The sequence below is a fragment of the Notamacropus eugenii genome, chromosome 2 (genome assembly GCF_028372415.1).
Source record: "Notamacropus eugenii isolate mMacEug1 chromosome 2, mMacEug1.pri_v2, whole genome shotgun sequence".
Classification (NCBI taxonomy): domain Eukaryota; kingdom Metazoa; phylum Chordata; class Mammalia; order Diprotodontia; family Macropodidae; genus Notamacropus; species Notamacropus eugenii.
Genome location: NC_092873.1, coordinates 251,407,488 through 251,424,455, shown reverse-complemented (window position 1 = coordinate 251,424,455; position 16,968 = coordinate 251,407,488). Strand labels below are relative to the sequence as shown.

General features: G+C 37.0%; 1 pseudogene; it reads right to left on the bottom strand.

The window, feature by feature from the left end:
• Positions 1-466: 466 nt before the first annotated feature.
• Positions 467-949, bottom strand: LOC140523863 (large ribosomal subunit protein eL21-like; annotated as a pseudogene).
• Positions 950-16,968: the final 16,019 nt, after the last annotated feature.

Here is a 16,968-nt window from a genome sequence, read left to right as displayed (position 1 = left end):
GTATTTTCTAATAATATTCTTAATTTCTTTTGTTTTTGCTGTAACTTTTCCTTTTAAATTTATAATCTTATTTTCCATTCTCTTTATCATAGTAATTTACAAATAATATTCCTGACATTAATCAATACTATTAATTTATTTTCTTTGTGTTGTTATTTTCTTTTTTATTTGTAATTTTTTTTCTCTTTTTATAGCCAATTTACATACTTAACATCATTAATTTACATATTTAAAGCAATACATTCAAAATATTAAGAGGATTCATGACATGATGGGATGAAATCATAATGAAATTTAGGTAGAAAAGCAAACAATATCAAGAAACATTGAAAAATTAAGCTGATCCAAGTGGGCTTGTACTCTCAGGTTTTATAACATAGTGAAAGTGGTTACCACCAAAAGCATATGAAACTGAATTTTTTTTTCATAATCCAAGATTTTTTTATTGTTTTTTTTTTTTTTTACTTTATGCCATGAATTCACAGGGGATTGATTCCAGCAGCTCAGGTTCCTTGTCATCGGTTCTCACAAAGTGTGCTTCTCTGGGTGGAGCAGGCTGGTGTTTCAGTTGAACCCAAGTGCCTTTTTCTTTAGTTTCCTTCTTCTTCTGCTTATTTTCCTTTACCTGCTTCAGGAAGTTATCTCTGCTATTAGAATGCTGAACAAGCTTAATATACTCATTAATTCTCTTGGCTAGAATCTTGCCCTTAAACTATTTGTTTACAACAGTGCCTACAGCATGTTGAGTAACATTATAGACCCGTCCAATCTTGCCATGGTAACATTTGTGGGGCATTCCTTGCTGAACTGTGCCCATACCCTTGATATCTACCATATCACCTTTCTTGTATATTTGCATATACGTAGCCAAAGGGTCAACACCATGTTTTCGAAAGGGCCTAGAAAACATTTATCGTGTTTCTCTCCTTTTTCCTTTTGTGTTTTTCATTTTGGCAACTCACTGGAATATGGTGGAAAGTGAAACTGAATTTTAGAAAACAGAGAAATAGATCAATGGAAGATAACAGTCGTATTAGGCTTCCAACCAAAAGCATATACAAGTTTAGTGATTGACAAACCTATGGAAAGTAAAACACTGGGAAAAGGATTCATTATTTTAAAAATTTACATGGGGAACCTGGTTGACAGTGTGCCCTAACAGATAGAGTTGATTGTGGAAACAAGATTTGCTCCAAGTTCCATTTCTTACACATATTGGCTATGTGACTCTGAGCAGGATGCTTAATGTCACTGTGTTCTGGGTCTTAGAGAATTAGGAGTTCTTATTCTGTGATCTATGTACTTGTTTTCTTTTTTTAAATAAGTGTTATTTCAATATAATTGATTTCCTTTGTGACTCTATATATTTTATTTTATACATTTAGAAACATTATTCTGGGAAGAAATCCATAGACTTCACCAGACTTCTAAAGGGGTCCGTGATGCCAAAAAGGCTAAGCATCCCAAATCTAAGACTTACAAGCTGCAAAGCAGCTACTTATTTAAACTGGTAGATCCAGTTTTGTGGGAGAGGTACCTTTTTTAGATAGTTTAAGGGAGCCCAGAGGTTGTTTGGCTTTGGGCAGCATAAAAGGTCCATCCTATGGGGAATGGATGCAGCTTTGTTGGAGTTCCCATTGCCTCACCTTATGACCTAGTATATTGCCCTGATAAAATTAGATGCAGAAGGGAGTGGTGTTTTGTTTGAATATTCAATCAGGAATCATCTTTTTAAAAATAATATCGATCAGGTTGTTTTTATGATGGTCATTATATTCCAGTCCCAAGCAAGAATCCTTGGACTGGCTTGAGTTAGGACTGGCCCAGAAGAGGGAGTTTCCTTTCCAGTAGTTCCTTATCCTGATGAAATTGAAAGTCCAGTGGAAAAAATAAAAGGAGATCAGGTTAGTCTAGCATATCCTGCTCTTACTGAAGTCATACTGGCTTTTAATGATCACTGCTTCCCTTTATAAATGCCAACAAGCCATTCCTTTAATAATATGTTTTAGAATTTTGCTAGGAACTGAAATCAAGCTCACTGGCCTATGGTTTGTAGATATCAACCTCTTTGTTTTCAAATCATTTTGAAAGTAATGTTTAGTGGAATTTTGTCTTTGGATTTTGTTTTTTGATCATACAAGATCATTTAAGTTCATGATAACTTTTTTAAAATAACAAAACAATTTTTAAGTGTTCCAAAATTTATGTATCCAAATGAGTGTTGTCCTTCAAAGTAGCCACTTTGTGGGAAAATATCATTATTATGATGATACCGATCCTGCTCAAAATATTTGTGGAACCTCTTTTTGGGAAACTGCTTATAGAGCTGTTTTATGAGCCACCCAAAAAACTGAATCTTTTAAAAAAATAGTCATATGTTATATCTTCATTATTGTGAAGACATATTCTTATTTAATCTTAGAAGATATAGTCTTGGGTTTGAGCTAAGGACCTAATCAATAATGAAGATAGCTGTTTACCTTTTAAAGATTTCTTCTGTTATTATCAGGCCTGATCAGTGTGGATGTTTGTACAATAACAGGAAATTTTTAAAAATTCATAATAGCTCTTAATAAGGCTGAAAAAAACCTAAATGCAACTGGTAGTATCATGCGACATTTGTTTTAATTGCCTTTTTAAGGAGGGCATTTTGAAATTAAAGTATAAGGAGTTTGTCTAGACTAAGATTTCTAGACCTCAAGCAGACTCTTCAGAATGAATGTTTTTCCTGTTCTTTAATGAAAATGTTTTCAATTGGGGATGGAAGGGGAGGCATGGACTTTTGCCAGATTATTTTTCAACATGCTTTGTTAAATCATTTATTCGACATCATTGCCCAAAGGGTTTTTCCTGTTATACAGGGAATTTCTGTAATTAGTGATATGTTTGTGTACAAGTGACTCCCATCTGGAAATAAGAGAGAAAGAAGTATGGAAGGACCATTATTGCTCCACATATTCCAGAAACTCGACCTACTGGAATTGTGACCTACCTTTCAAAGGATCCTGACAACCATTCATTGCCTTGGAGTCAGCAGTACCTGTGTCAATGCCCAACAACTCTCAGTGACAACTTACTAAGTCATGTACTCTAGAAATATCAGTTGGTGAGATGATACTTTTCTCCATCACGAACTATAATTATAGCTCTGTGCTTCATGTTTCTTTCAAAACTGACATTGTTAAGTCAAAACTAGAGACCAGAAATGTCATCCCAACTCTCCAAAAAGTTTAGAATGTTGGACAATAGAAGAGAGCTATTAAAGATTCCTTATTGGGGAAAGTAATTTCCAATGTTATATACTGAGAACATAAAAAGATTGTTCTAGATGAACATTAGATATATAGTAATACAAGACTATCCTCACTTGGGGTTTGAAATCACTATATTCATGTAACCCACATGAATGCTTTGGGAAGGAAGGATGATGCTTATTAAAGCAATTCAGAAGCAATAGGAGTAAATAGGGAGGGGGAGGAAGGAAGGTGTGGTAGTTATATGTTGTTATGCAATGCTAAATAGTTTTGAAAGACAGCCTATCAGGAACAGAGACTGCCAGGGTTCATCAAAAAGAATTGTTTCTACCTCCAATGACTTATGCCCCTATTGGAAGGTTTCACAACTCAAGCATGAGGCAAATGAAGTGGATGTAAACCAACCTGGGGACATGGGGAATCCCACAGTTTGCTAGGTTCTCTATTTCTGTGTTCTTGAAACCAAGGGATGCAGAAAATTGGAGATCCAAGGCTAGAACTCAACAGCACTAGAGACTGAAAGGCAGAGGATGGTGGGAAGATTTGTGGCATTCACCAGGGAAGCACTTAACATAGTCCATTATCTGTTGAAGAATGCAAAAGCAGGGTCAGATTTCTTGTTTGTGAAGTCAGACTCTTTCCTAGAGCATTTTTCCTGCTCTGGAAACTGAAGTAGCTTGTCATCTACCTCCTCTTCCCCTTAACAGTGTTGGATTGGACAGAGGATTCGTTCTTTTCATAGTGAAGAGTGATGGAGGAAACCCAAACCCAAACCAGTGCATTCATTTGTGAAGTTGACACAAATTGTGATGGCAACCCATACCTCCACTCTCATAATTTCAATCCAAGGACCCACCCCTCTCCCCTGCCTCAATAAAAATGGCATCCCTCACCTCTTTTAGCATTCTTCCTGACTCAGTTCCCCTTTGCCTTTTTTTTTGTCCTCTTAGTTACATTTCTTTATCATTACTATTAATATTCATAAATTTTATATTTATTGTATATTTTAATATATTTTATATTACTAAATTTTAAAGTTGTTACAATCTATCATCTGGCAGTTTCCTGAATAGTGTCTTTGTCATAGTTCAAAATCTGTTTAAGCAGATAATGATCTCAGGAAGGTATGTGCTATGTAGTAAAGCTGAGGTAGTATTTAGCATGTCTCTGCTCTGTCTCATTAAAGACAGGTGTCCCTGCTTACACCTCACTTAGCCAATCTATGCTGATCATCATGATACCACAGCTTAGAAGGGATGGAACTGTCTTGGTGAATAGAAATGTATATTCTTTTAGGTAATTCCAATATAGAAAAATTTGGATTTACACAAAACTATCACAGGAATAACTTTTAAATTGCTTTACAAAAGGACTGTTCATCATATAATATGATACACAACAGGATATTGTGTATATCCCTCACTGTTTTTCAATTGGGATTTGACTTATAAAAATGAAGCATCAATACTACTTTTTAGGGAATGTATCTAGTGGGCAAAATGAGGCACATTCATATGCTGTTATTCTTAACTATAAAAACGGTTTGCCACAGGATAGAATTGAACATAATCCATATTTTTCTTAGACCTCATTGGAGGGGGTTTATTCAAATTCTTAAAAGTTCTGTTTGTAAGACTTTTACTGATAAAACAATTCCTTAACATGGACAACAAAGACAGAATCAATACAAATAATCTGGGTTTGTTTTTTTTTTTAATCTAAAACCCTGCTCAGAAGCACTGAAAAATCTTGTTCAATGCTTGCTATTAACAAGCACCCTAGCACACCCAGGAATGGCCTGCTAGCACAGGTCCTTTGATCTGCTTTATAAAGGAAAGATGGCATCAAAGGCATTAATAATTCTTTAATTAAACATATATATGTCATTCGCTAGTTCAGGGGAAAGGTTAACATCCTGAACATGGAGAAAATAGAAATGGAGAAAATATAAGCAGAGAAATTAGCACAAAGATCAACAGACAAGGTTCCCAAAGTCTGACAAAGTTACAATCACTTACATACACCACTGGATGGGCGTGCACCAATAACATCTGAGTGTGTGTGTGGGGAAACTCTTTACAAATGGCTACTCAGAGTCACATCCAGGGACTCAAAAGGTCCTTCTCATAAGCAGTAAAATACCAGCCTCACAGTATATACAGTTTTCAGCTAATAGGCTCAGAGTCAGAAGGCTTCACAACCCATGTAACTCAGCACAGCTGTGAATTACCAGGGTTCAAAGGAGACTGAGCCTTCAGATGTTCTCAATTTAGCCTGAGCCTAGGAAGCTGAACTCCAAAAAAAAAGCAACAAAAATCCCACCTTTCTTGTGCTCACAATGATCTTTTCATGTTTTTATTTTTTAGATGACAGAGCTGTCAATCAATGAACATTTAGTAAGTCCCTTCTATGCACTAGACACTAAGCTAAGCACTGAGGATACAAATAAAGGCAGAAGGAAGCTCAGAGTCCAATGGGGGACACAGCATGCAAACAGTTATGTACAAACTACATACAGGATATATTTGAAATAATCATCAGTGAGAGGGGCACGAGAATTTAGGGGGATTGGAAAGACTTCTTTCCCATTGTATCTGGGACTTGAAAGAAGCTAGGGAAAAAAGTAGGCAGAGATAAAGAGGGAGAGCATTCCAGGGTGGGGGATAGTGAAAATGCCTGGTATAGGGAAATGGAGTGTTTTGTGTGAAGAACACAAAGGAATCCTGTGAATATGGAATCTCAGAATATGTGAGGTGGGGGAGGTGTGTAAGATGTAAAAAGACTGGAAAGGTAAAGGGTACAGGTGATGAAGGGCTTTGAATATGAAGCAAAGAATTTAATATTTAATCCTGGAGGTGACAGAGAGCCACTGGAGTTTAGTGAGTGGAAAAGGGGCGACATGATTGGGAAACCATTTTAGGAATTTCATTTTGAAAGCTGAGTAGAAGATGGATTGGAGTGGGAAGAGACTTGCAGCAGGCAGACCACCCAGCAGGTTATTGCCAGAGTCCAGATGTGAGGTGATAACCTTGTAGCAAAGCAGAGGCAATATCAGAGGAGAGAAGGGGACATGTTATGAAGGTAAAACCAACAGGCTTTGGCAACATGTTGTATATGGGAGGGTGTGAAAGAAAGTAAGGGGTCAAGGTTGACACCTAAGTTGTGAACCTGGCTGAGAGGATGGTGGTATCCTCAACAGTAACAGGGAAGATGAGAAGATTTTTGGGGGGAGGAAAGGGGGATAAAGATAATGAGTTCAGTTTTGGACAAGTTGGACGTGTTGAATTTAAGATATCTATGGGACATTCAGTTCAAGATGTCTAAAAGGAAGTTTGAGATTTGGGGCTAGATGTCAGCAGAGAGGTTACAGCTGGATAAGTAGATTTGAGAATCAATAGAATAGAGATAAATGAATCCATGGGAGTTGATGAAATTAAATGAAATAGTATAGAGAAGAGAAGAGGGCCCAGGACAGAGTCCTATGGGACACCCATGGTTGGCAGACATGACCTGGATGAAGATCAAGCCCTTCCTCATGGCAGCTGCTTCTATTCATTCTTTTGTTTTTATGGAATCAAGTGGCTGTTTGTGGCCTCCCCTTCTCTAGTTCTATGGGTCTTTTATGTGACTTGCCCAGAGCTGGATTCTATCACTTCTTTTAAGGGCCAGTAGGAGTATGGCCAAGGCTTCACCAGCCAAAGTCAAGCTCCCTTTCTGATTAATCAGGGAAACTTCTTCATAAATGGACAATAGTGTATACGCATGCTTTTTTTTTTTTTAACATTCAGTTTAACATATTAATATCTTATCTCTGTTTGATCTTTAATTTCTGTGATTATATCGAGAGGCGGAGAATCAGGAAATAATTCAGTCAATCAGGAACTGATCTGATCAATTCCTCAAGGGAATTACAGCTTTTTCAAAGCTTCTCACAAAAGAAAAATAGAAGTCTTTGCAGACTTAATCTTTCACTCTTACCATTGAAGCTCAGTTTTTAAGGAACCTCAAAAGTCATCTAGTTCAATTGCCTTCCAGATATAAAGATCACCATGACAACAACTTAGAAATGGTCTGTAGCTTCTGCTTGCAGGGGGAAGAAAGAAAGGGAACAAACATTTATATAGTATCTACTATGTGCCTGCCAGTGCTAAGCACTTTATCAATATCTCATTTGATCCTTACAACAATCCTATGAGGCAGGTCCTCCATTTTACACTTGAGGAAACTGAGATTAAATGGTTTGCACAAGATACATGTCTGAGGCTGGATTTGAACACATTTCTTCCTGACTGTGCTCTATCCACTGTGCCACCTAGGTGGTGGCCCCTCATTTGATAAGAAGTCATTATTTTATAAGGCAGACCATTCCATTTTAGTATAATTGTGATTGTTTGGAAACTCTCCCTTATGTTGGTATGAAGCCTATTTCCCTTTAAATTTCAGTGATTGGTTCTAGTTATTCCCTCTGGAGCCAAGCAGAATTAAATTGAATATAGCTTCCATATTGTTCATTTACTTCAGTCATGGTCGAATCTTCATGACCCTATTTGGGGTTTATTGGCAAAGATACTGGAGTGGTTTGCTATTTCCTCCTCTAGCTCATTTTACAGAGGAGGAAACTGAGGCAAACTGGATTAAGTGACTCTCCCAGGGTCACACAGTTTGAACTGGTGTTCTAACTACTGTGCCACCTAGTGCCCTTAACTTCCATATGACAGTGTATTTAAAGTTTGAAAACAATTAGCATATCCTTCCCGTTCCACCCCATTCCCTTACTCCCTGACCAGGCTTTTCTTTTCTATAATAAATAAACACCTTCAATTTCTTTTAATTGTTCCTTATATGAGAGTTGCTATTGAGCAGCTGACCAACCAAAGGGGACAAACCCCAAATGCCAAGTCTGTCCTGGCAAGTTCACAGAAACATGAGATAACCTCTTTACAAAAATTAAGTTTTGTTTATTTGAACGCACACGCGCACACACACACATAGAGCAATAACAGGAATAATGGAAACCATTGTCACAAGCCTCTTTAAATCTCTCTGTCTCTTCTTGATTTTGAAGAAACAAGGAAAGCCTATATATTATGCACAGAAAAATATAAATAAGATGTTTTTATATTTGTCTCCTTATTTCTCACTATATTCTAATCTTTAACCTCCATCCCAGTTTCTTATTGAGTTAAATGTGGTTCTAAGGAGTAATATCGATGACTGATAGCATGTTTTAATCTTAGAGCAAGGAAAGGGAGGCAAGACCACAAAGACACTAAATTGCTTGAAAGGAGAAGCGCAGGACACTGCAGAATAGGGAAATGGTAGAAGGAGAGGACCCTGGGGAATGCCAGATAGATCTACTTCAACATTTGGGGGAGGTTCAGCCTGAGGCAGAACTGAATAAGATATAGCTAGAATAAATAGCTGGGAGAGAGAACCCAGGTTTGCTCATCGTCTTTGGTGTTGAGAAAGCCTTTCTCAGACTCTCTGAAGAATGTTATTGCCTGGGAAACACAAGGATGCTGTAGCTTCTAGGGGAACACAATTTGGAAAGCATGGTTTCCTATTAGTTTTAAAATTACATTGACTACATGTTTTGTACTTTGTGTAAAGACTTATTTTTAAAAGAATAAATGAAGATTCATCTAAGAGCGCATGTATTTTATTACAGCCTGAGGCAAGGTTAAAAATTGTTTACTTTCCCTTTTTTGTTTTTCATTCTAAAAGTAATGGTCTATATTGTTCTCAAAAAAATTTGGAAAAGTGTATGCAAAAATTTAGGGGTGATATGGTTAAAATTCCATCTGAAATTCCTATTCCTGTCTATTATCTAGAGGGTATGTCTGATTTAAATGGACTTCATTAACTTAAAGAAATACAGTATCAGTCCTCCTTGCTGTTCCTCTCCCTAAGACAGTATTCCCCAACTCCATGAATTTTTAGTGATTTTTCTCCTTCCTCATCTCTGTTTCCTGGCTTTCCTTCAAATTCCAACTAAAATCCCACCTCTTATAAGAAGCCTTTTCCAATCCCCCTTAATGCTGGTGCATTCCCCCTGGGATTATCTCCATTTTATCTTGCATGTGCTTTATACCTAGTTGTTTGCATATTGTCTCCTCTCTACCCCATTAGATTGTGAGCTCCTTGAGGGAAGGGACTGGTTTTTTTTTCCAAAGAAAATCAACCAATTTTATTTCTTCTTTGCATATACATTATAACTTTTTGCATATAATATGACATATCTAAAGAATTCTAAAGAATCAGTTTAAATTAGTTGAATTTTTTTCACAAAGCCTTTGAAATTACAGATAAAACATATGGAAAGAAATGAACACAGTATTACAGTGTTTAACATTCCCAAAGATCCAAAATATTGGGGAAGCACAATTTAATTAAAACTATTAGGAAAATGGAAAGGAATATGGTAGAAATTAGGTTTATATTGACACTTTATACAATATATCAAATATACACTGTATGCCAAGTATGCACTATACACCAAGATAGACTCTAAATGTATAGATGGCTTATAATAATAAAGAGAAACAGCATAAACAAACCAAAAGAGCAAGGAAGAGATTACCTTTCAGACATATGGTAAGGGAAGACAAAGGATCAAGAAAATCATAGAAGAAATAAAGGACAATTATGATGACAGACAAATTTTAAAAAAATTGCACAGAAAAATTTAGCAAAAATTATAAGAGGAATAAGTACAAAGGAAAAACATCTTTGCATATTCAACATATAAGGAACTGATTAAAATATATGAGTCATTCACCAGATAATCAATGGTCAAAGGATATAAACTTTTTCATTTCCTCTTTTTTAAAATTTTTTTAAATTTTATTTTTCGTTTTTAGCACAGTTCATATCATAAAACAATTCCAGCTTTTGGTCAGGTGATACTTCTTTTTAAAGCATTTACAATATAGACCACAAAAGAATTTTTTTAAAACATTAACCAACTGAGACACAAATAATATTTATGTTGCTAACTTCACAAGCCCTTGATCTAATTGTCTCCACAGTACTACTAAGAATTAAAGGACCCTAACTGATTGTTGTTGGTCTAAAGTCCTAAGCCTAATAGCTTAATTTTAGACTTAACCTTGGATGTTCCCCTACCAACAATCAATAATTTAATAGATCTGGTATTAGGACTGTCTATAGGAAATTGCCACTAAGAGTAGGGACATTGCAGGAAACCAATATCTTCCCAACTTCATATCAATTCCAGGCAGGAGTAGATTGTCAACTTACATTCAGTGAGGCTTAGAGTCTGCCAGGGGTCAGTGGAGAAATTCAGCCCAGGCTGAACAGCTGCTCTCCCACCCTTCCCATGAGATCACCTTTTTCAGTTCATACCAGCATCTCACAGGCTTACTGGCATCATGGATTGGAGGCTCAGACCACCTTTCTTGCTCTCCATACCTGGAGTTAGACTCAGAAGAACAATCACTTGATGAAGGCACTGTTTTTTGCCTTTCTTTGTATCTTCAGCACTTAGCATAGTGCCTGGAACATAGTAGATGCTTAATAAAAACTTCCTGATTTGACTTACTAGACTTGATTTAGGTAGCATTTCAATTAGAAAATGCTTGTCCATTATATAATTTCTACTAGGTTCTGGCTCACTCTCTTTTAGGTCCTGAGCTGTGGGATGAGATATATTTAAATGTTTTAAAAAATATTACTGGAGAGAACATTTGGAACTCAAAATCATGTGGAAGTGAACGTTAAAAACTAAAATAAATAAATGAATTGGAAAAATATATTGCTGATATCATTATGCACCCTCTTCTTTCTCTCCCAGATCCCTTTCTTGTAATGAAGAAAATACTAGGCAAAACCAATCAATATATTGATCACATCTTTCTGAAGATGCTACACATGGCATTTAAAGTTCACCCCTCCTCCACCTGCTCTACTGAGGGAAGAGTATTTTATCATCTGTCTTAGGTAAAAAACATCAGTTATTGCATCTAATCTGCATTCAGCTCCTTTTTGGGGTTGTTCTCCACAATTTTGTAAATATCACATATATTGTTCTCCTTATTCTGCTTACTTTGACTTCATCCAGGCCTTCCCATATTTCTCTGAATTTCTTACACTTGTTGTTCCTTACAGCCCAATAATATTTCTTTATATTTGTGTACCAAAGTTTGTACCATAAAAGGAACCAATTTTGTTTCCCATTTTTCGCTACCAAAAAAGGGTTGCTATGAATATTTTAGTATTCATATAACCTTTCTTTTTATCTTTGACCTTTCTGGAGTAAATGGGATCATTCAATCAAAGGATATGAACAATAGACTCACTTTTCTTGCATAATTCCAATAAATTTTCTATAATGGCTGGACTATTTAATAGCACTATTGGATATATTGGTTCCTATGTTCCCTTTAACTCTGACTATACTCATCTTTTATCATCTGTGCCTAAATCAACTTAGACAGCTACTCTACTGACTTTAAGGGCAGGTAGGTGGTGCCTTAGATAGAGTGCTGGCACTGGAGTCAGGAAGATTCATCTTCCTGAGTTCAAACCTGGCTTCAGATAAATACTAGCTGTGTGACTCTGGACCAGTCACTTCACCCTCTTTACCTTAGCTTCCTCATCTGTAAAATGAGCTGAAGAAAGAAATGGCAAACCACTCCAGTGTCTTTGCCAAGAAAACTTTAAATGGGGGTCACAAAGACTCAGACATGATGGAAGCAACTGAACAACAACTATTGACTTTGGAGAAAGATATAGCATATAGTATAATTATATCCTAGATGGAACCCTGGATAATAGGAATTAGAGTCATAAAGGAGCTTGGAGATCATTTTGGTGAACAATTTCTTTACACTGAATCCTAGAGAGCTTAAGTAATTTTCCCACAGTCACACGGGTAGTAAGTATGCCAGAATTTGAACTAACATCCTTTCAGACCAAATCCATTATAATATTGTGCTTCTATATGGGTCTTTAATTTTTTTCTCTCCCTAAATAAAAGCATACAGAAATACCTGTTCAACATAAGTAGTTCTCTCATTCAAGTTTTCTAACCCAAGTATTTAATGTAAAAATGTATCCACACGTGGCACCAGGCATTGCCTTAAGAGTCTTAGTCAAACAAATACCATTCATTTAATTGTGCACTCATGAAGACTCTTTTGCCAAATTATATGCCCAGTTAGCCTTGGTCTAGACTGATGGAATTTTTAACTTGAATTATTAAAATAGAATAATACTGACCAAGAGAAAAATTCCTTCTGGACTTAATTAAGCAACTTAAAGCTCTAAATTAATAAAATATCCTCATTCTTTATACTGCCTGCAAATCTCGTGAACTGACTATACTTTGTTCAGTCTTCTTGAATTCCTAATCTTTAATAAAGTGTTCTCCCCAACACAAACAAAAACCAAACAACATTGATATGGGTACCAGTGAGCCTTCTTCCTACACAGCCTGTGTGTGTAAGATTGAATATGCAACCTAAAAGCCTTGGATTAAGACATTTTATTTTATTTAGCCAATTTGTAATTAGGCTAGCAATTTCATTGTGCACCAGTAATTTTAAGTATTATGCAGGCAGCCTATACTATTCCTCTTCCTTAGTCAGTCCATCAATGTTCTCTTTTCTTCCTTGGAAACTTAGATATTGCCAATGCGATACCCATAGCAGCCATTATGAATATGAAGACATATTTTCAGGGTTGAGTCGCAAAATATAACAAACTCTCTTCCTCAAAGACAAAACCAAGATATTTGTTCAGATACCAGAAAGTCAATTCCACCATGGTAACAAAGAAGTTTGTACACATCACCAATTCAGGGACCACCACCATGCGTAAGCCTTCCCTCTCTTAAGCATCCCCACAAGCAAGTTCCCCTAGGCAAAACTCATCCCTCTGTCCCTCAAGTTAGCTTCTCTGCCTCATTCTGTCCCAGCTCTCCCTCACTCTCACTCCCTGCTCCACCCTTCTAGCTCCACCCATTTAACAAACTCCTCCCACCATGCCATGTGGCTCAGGCTCCATCACAGCTGTCAGCTGGACCCTGAGCTCAAAGGAGGTCACGTAGGCCTATTAATGGGCAGGAAAGATCTTCCCATCCTATTAACATTACACCATTATGTGGATTTCACAAATGCATGGTTCAAAGGTGGTCATTTTATCCTAGTTGCATGCTGTATTATGTTAAGAGCTGAACAAAATGTCAATGAATATGTCTGGTCAAATCACCTCATTTTACAGGTGAAGAAACTGAGTCCAAGAAAAGTTAGATAAGTTGCCCAGGTTCAAGCAAGTGTTCCCTGAATTAACAGACATTCATTACCTACTACATGCCAGGCACTGTACCAATTGCTCAGGATTTAAAGATAAAAATGAAGAGTTTTTGCCCTCAGAATGCATAGATTCTACTGGATCAGGGGATGAGAGAAAATTAGGTGGATAGATAAATAAAACAAAATATACACAAAATAATTTTTGCCTCATGACTATGTTAATCAGGAAAGTCACTTGGTTGTTGGTGACACAAAATAGGAGATAGCTCTAGAGCTGGGCCTTAAAGGAAGTTTGGGATCCCTAGAGGCAAAATTGAGGAGGGAGAACATTCTAACCATTGAGGACAGGCTGAACAAGGGTACAGAAAGAAGAGAAAGAATACTTTGTACTTGGGAACAGTGAGTTGGCCAATTTAGTTGGAACATAGAATATGAGAGGAGTGATATATAATCAACATGGAAAGGTAAGATTGGAGCCAGATTATAAAGGGCTTTAAATGTCAAACAGAGCAATTTGCCTTTTCTCTTAAAGGCAGTGGGGAGCCTTGAGTAGGGGAGTGTCATGGTCAGGTCTATCCTATAGGAATCTCAGTTTGGTAAAGTGGAGGATGGATTTGAGACAGGGGAGACTGAATGATGGCAACCAACTGAGTCATTGAAATAAGTGGTAATGAGGTTCTGAGCTGAAGTGATTGGTTTGTAATGGAAAGAAAATATAAGTGAGAGATAAGGAGGTAGAACTGACAAGAGTTGTCCGAGTCAGAATTTGAATTCAGGTTTTCTGATTCTAGATTCAGTGCTTTCTCTGTATCAGTCTTTCATCCAAGAAGATGGTGGCTTTTGCTTTGGTTCTTCTTTGATTGGCTAGCTGGGGACACATGAAACGGTTTGTGTTAGATGTCACTCTCATAGCAAGTGTATCTCTAGCCAAGGTTGCATATTCCAATATTATTTGCAGCAATACATGTTTGGTAGTATCTCTTATCTACATATTACAATTAAACGCATGACTTTTCTGCCTTTTTCTCTCTCTTTTCTCCATCATCCTTCCTGTTCCCCAGATTTATAACTTCATGTGAGAGATGCTTGGGACCTGTTTCTGGAAGACAATACTGGTTCAGTTATGGACATTCTGCCATCAGATTTTGTAGCAACCTCTTTCCATGGTCTGCATAACTGAAACTATCTGTGTTTTAAAAAAATCTACCTGAGGCCCAGTCTCTCCCTTTCTGGTAGTGAATCTTTCCAGGGGTGAAAGATCAATTCCCCCACATGAGATGCACCAAGCAGATGCCTGGGTCAGGAAGGGCTTCAGGGGCACCTTTCCTTCTCCTCAGGTCCCATGGCCTTGAGAAAGGGACTTAGAGATTTAGTCCTGTTTTATTGGTTCTTTTGAGTTCTAGGTACTAAGAGTGGCACACAGGTCATGGGAATCTTGGAGCCCAAGATTCTAGGCCAGTAGTTCCAAACAACAAAGAGGAAAGCCTTGAGAAGCCAGGGTCCCAGGATGAAAACCCAGAAAGACGTTTGGACTTGGAATTTGCTGGGACTACCTAAAGCTAGGAGGGTAGAGGGCTCAAGGCTTTTCCCTTGAAAATGTTTGTTTTTGTTGTACCTTTTACTCTGAAGTAAAAATATTCCTTTGTAAAAGTTGATCTGGGTTGTTAAGTGGAATTGGGAAATGGGGACCCCAAAAACAGGAGAAACAAAATTTATGGTGGCTTGAGCCTATACAAAGTCAGAGAGACCTTCAGCCCCCTATGGGTACTGGGGAACCCTCTGGGAGAGGGAAAATGTAACATACCTGGTCTTCAGGGAGTGGGAGGCCAGGGAGTTATTGTTACACACATCATCAAAGAATGCTTATAAAAGTTGCTAGTTGACCTGAGAGGGAGGTAATTGATTCAAAATCTAAAGTGAAACATACATTTTTGGACCTGACCAATGAGGGAATTTGCTTTGCTTGAGGATGCCCATTTGTTATGAAGGTTTTCTTTTTCTTTTTCATTCGGAGTGAAATGGAAGAGAAGACAAAAAAAGCAAATTAATTAAAAAAAGAAATGAAATGAATTTAAGAACATAAACTTTAAGCTGTCCTCCTCTCTAAAAAAAAAAAAGTTTCTGGATCCTAAGGGGACCATTATATGAGCATTTCATTTCACATGAGACCCAGCTAATGAAGTAAAAATGAATGAATGCTGTAAAAGTCACAGTTCTCCTGGTAAGGGACTCAAAGTCAGAAACTATCTGTAAAATGAGGATAATAATAGCCTCTATGTCATAGCATTGTGAAATAATATATGGAGAGAATTTTGCAAATCTTTAAAAATTCCAGATAAATGTTAGCTGCTCTCAAATTCTGTGAATCTGTGTTATGTTATGGTGGAGGTTTCTTGGGGTAGGAATTGGAGTACATGACTGCTGGGGCCCCTTCCAACTCTCAGATTCTGTGGTCTTGTTAATTAGCAAAAGAGATATGAAGTCAAATGTGTTTATTTCTAAAGTCTTGCTTTAGATACAGTTCCTCTTTCAGATATTATATTCATTGGTGTTTCTATGGTTATGTCTTAATGAAAAGATACATATTTGAACAAACAGAATTGAATGGCTGAAGCCACAAAGTCTATTTAAGCCACAGAGTTGTCACAAGGCACCACTGCTCACCTGGTGCAGTCTAGTTCTAACTTCAGACAATACATCAAGGAAGAGTTAAATTGCTTCTTAAATGCTAGATTTGCATAGTAAAACAAGAGATGAAATGCTTTAACATTATCCCAACTGGCTGCTCCTTCAAATCAACTATATTTCCTTAAAATCTTAGGGTCATTGGTGGCTAAGCTAGAGAACCGGAATACACTTAGGTTCAGATATGCCTTCCAGCCATTGTTACTGAAGTCTTTTATTTTTACATCTCCTAAAAGACTTCTCTTTCTTGGTGCTCATTGGTTTGGTTTTGTTTTATTGGAAAATATCTTTCTCTCTGCCTTGAACAAATGACTGTATTTGAACCTAAATATCTCACTAGCTTCTGATCCTAATGAAAGAATAAGTAGGACACTTATAACGTTCATTGATGTCACATTTACATATAGTATGTCAACAGCCCAATCACAGATCATTGTTGCTAGAGTTCTTTCTTGAATATATATAAGAGGATGTGAAACACTCTTACACCACAATTCTTAAGGCCTACCTGCATTGAGAAGTATTACTTTATCCTTTAAAAATATTAGTTTGCCACCATAGAAACGACCAAACATTGCTCCATTTTATATTTTGTTGTTCAGCCATGTCTGACTGTGCGATCCCATTTGGGGTTTTCTTGGCAAAGGTACTTTCTCCAACTCAGGTTAAGTGACTTGCCCAGGGTCACACAGCTAGTTAAGTGACTGAAGACAGATTTGACTTCAGGAAGATGAGTCTTCCTAATTCCAGGTCTG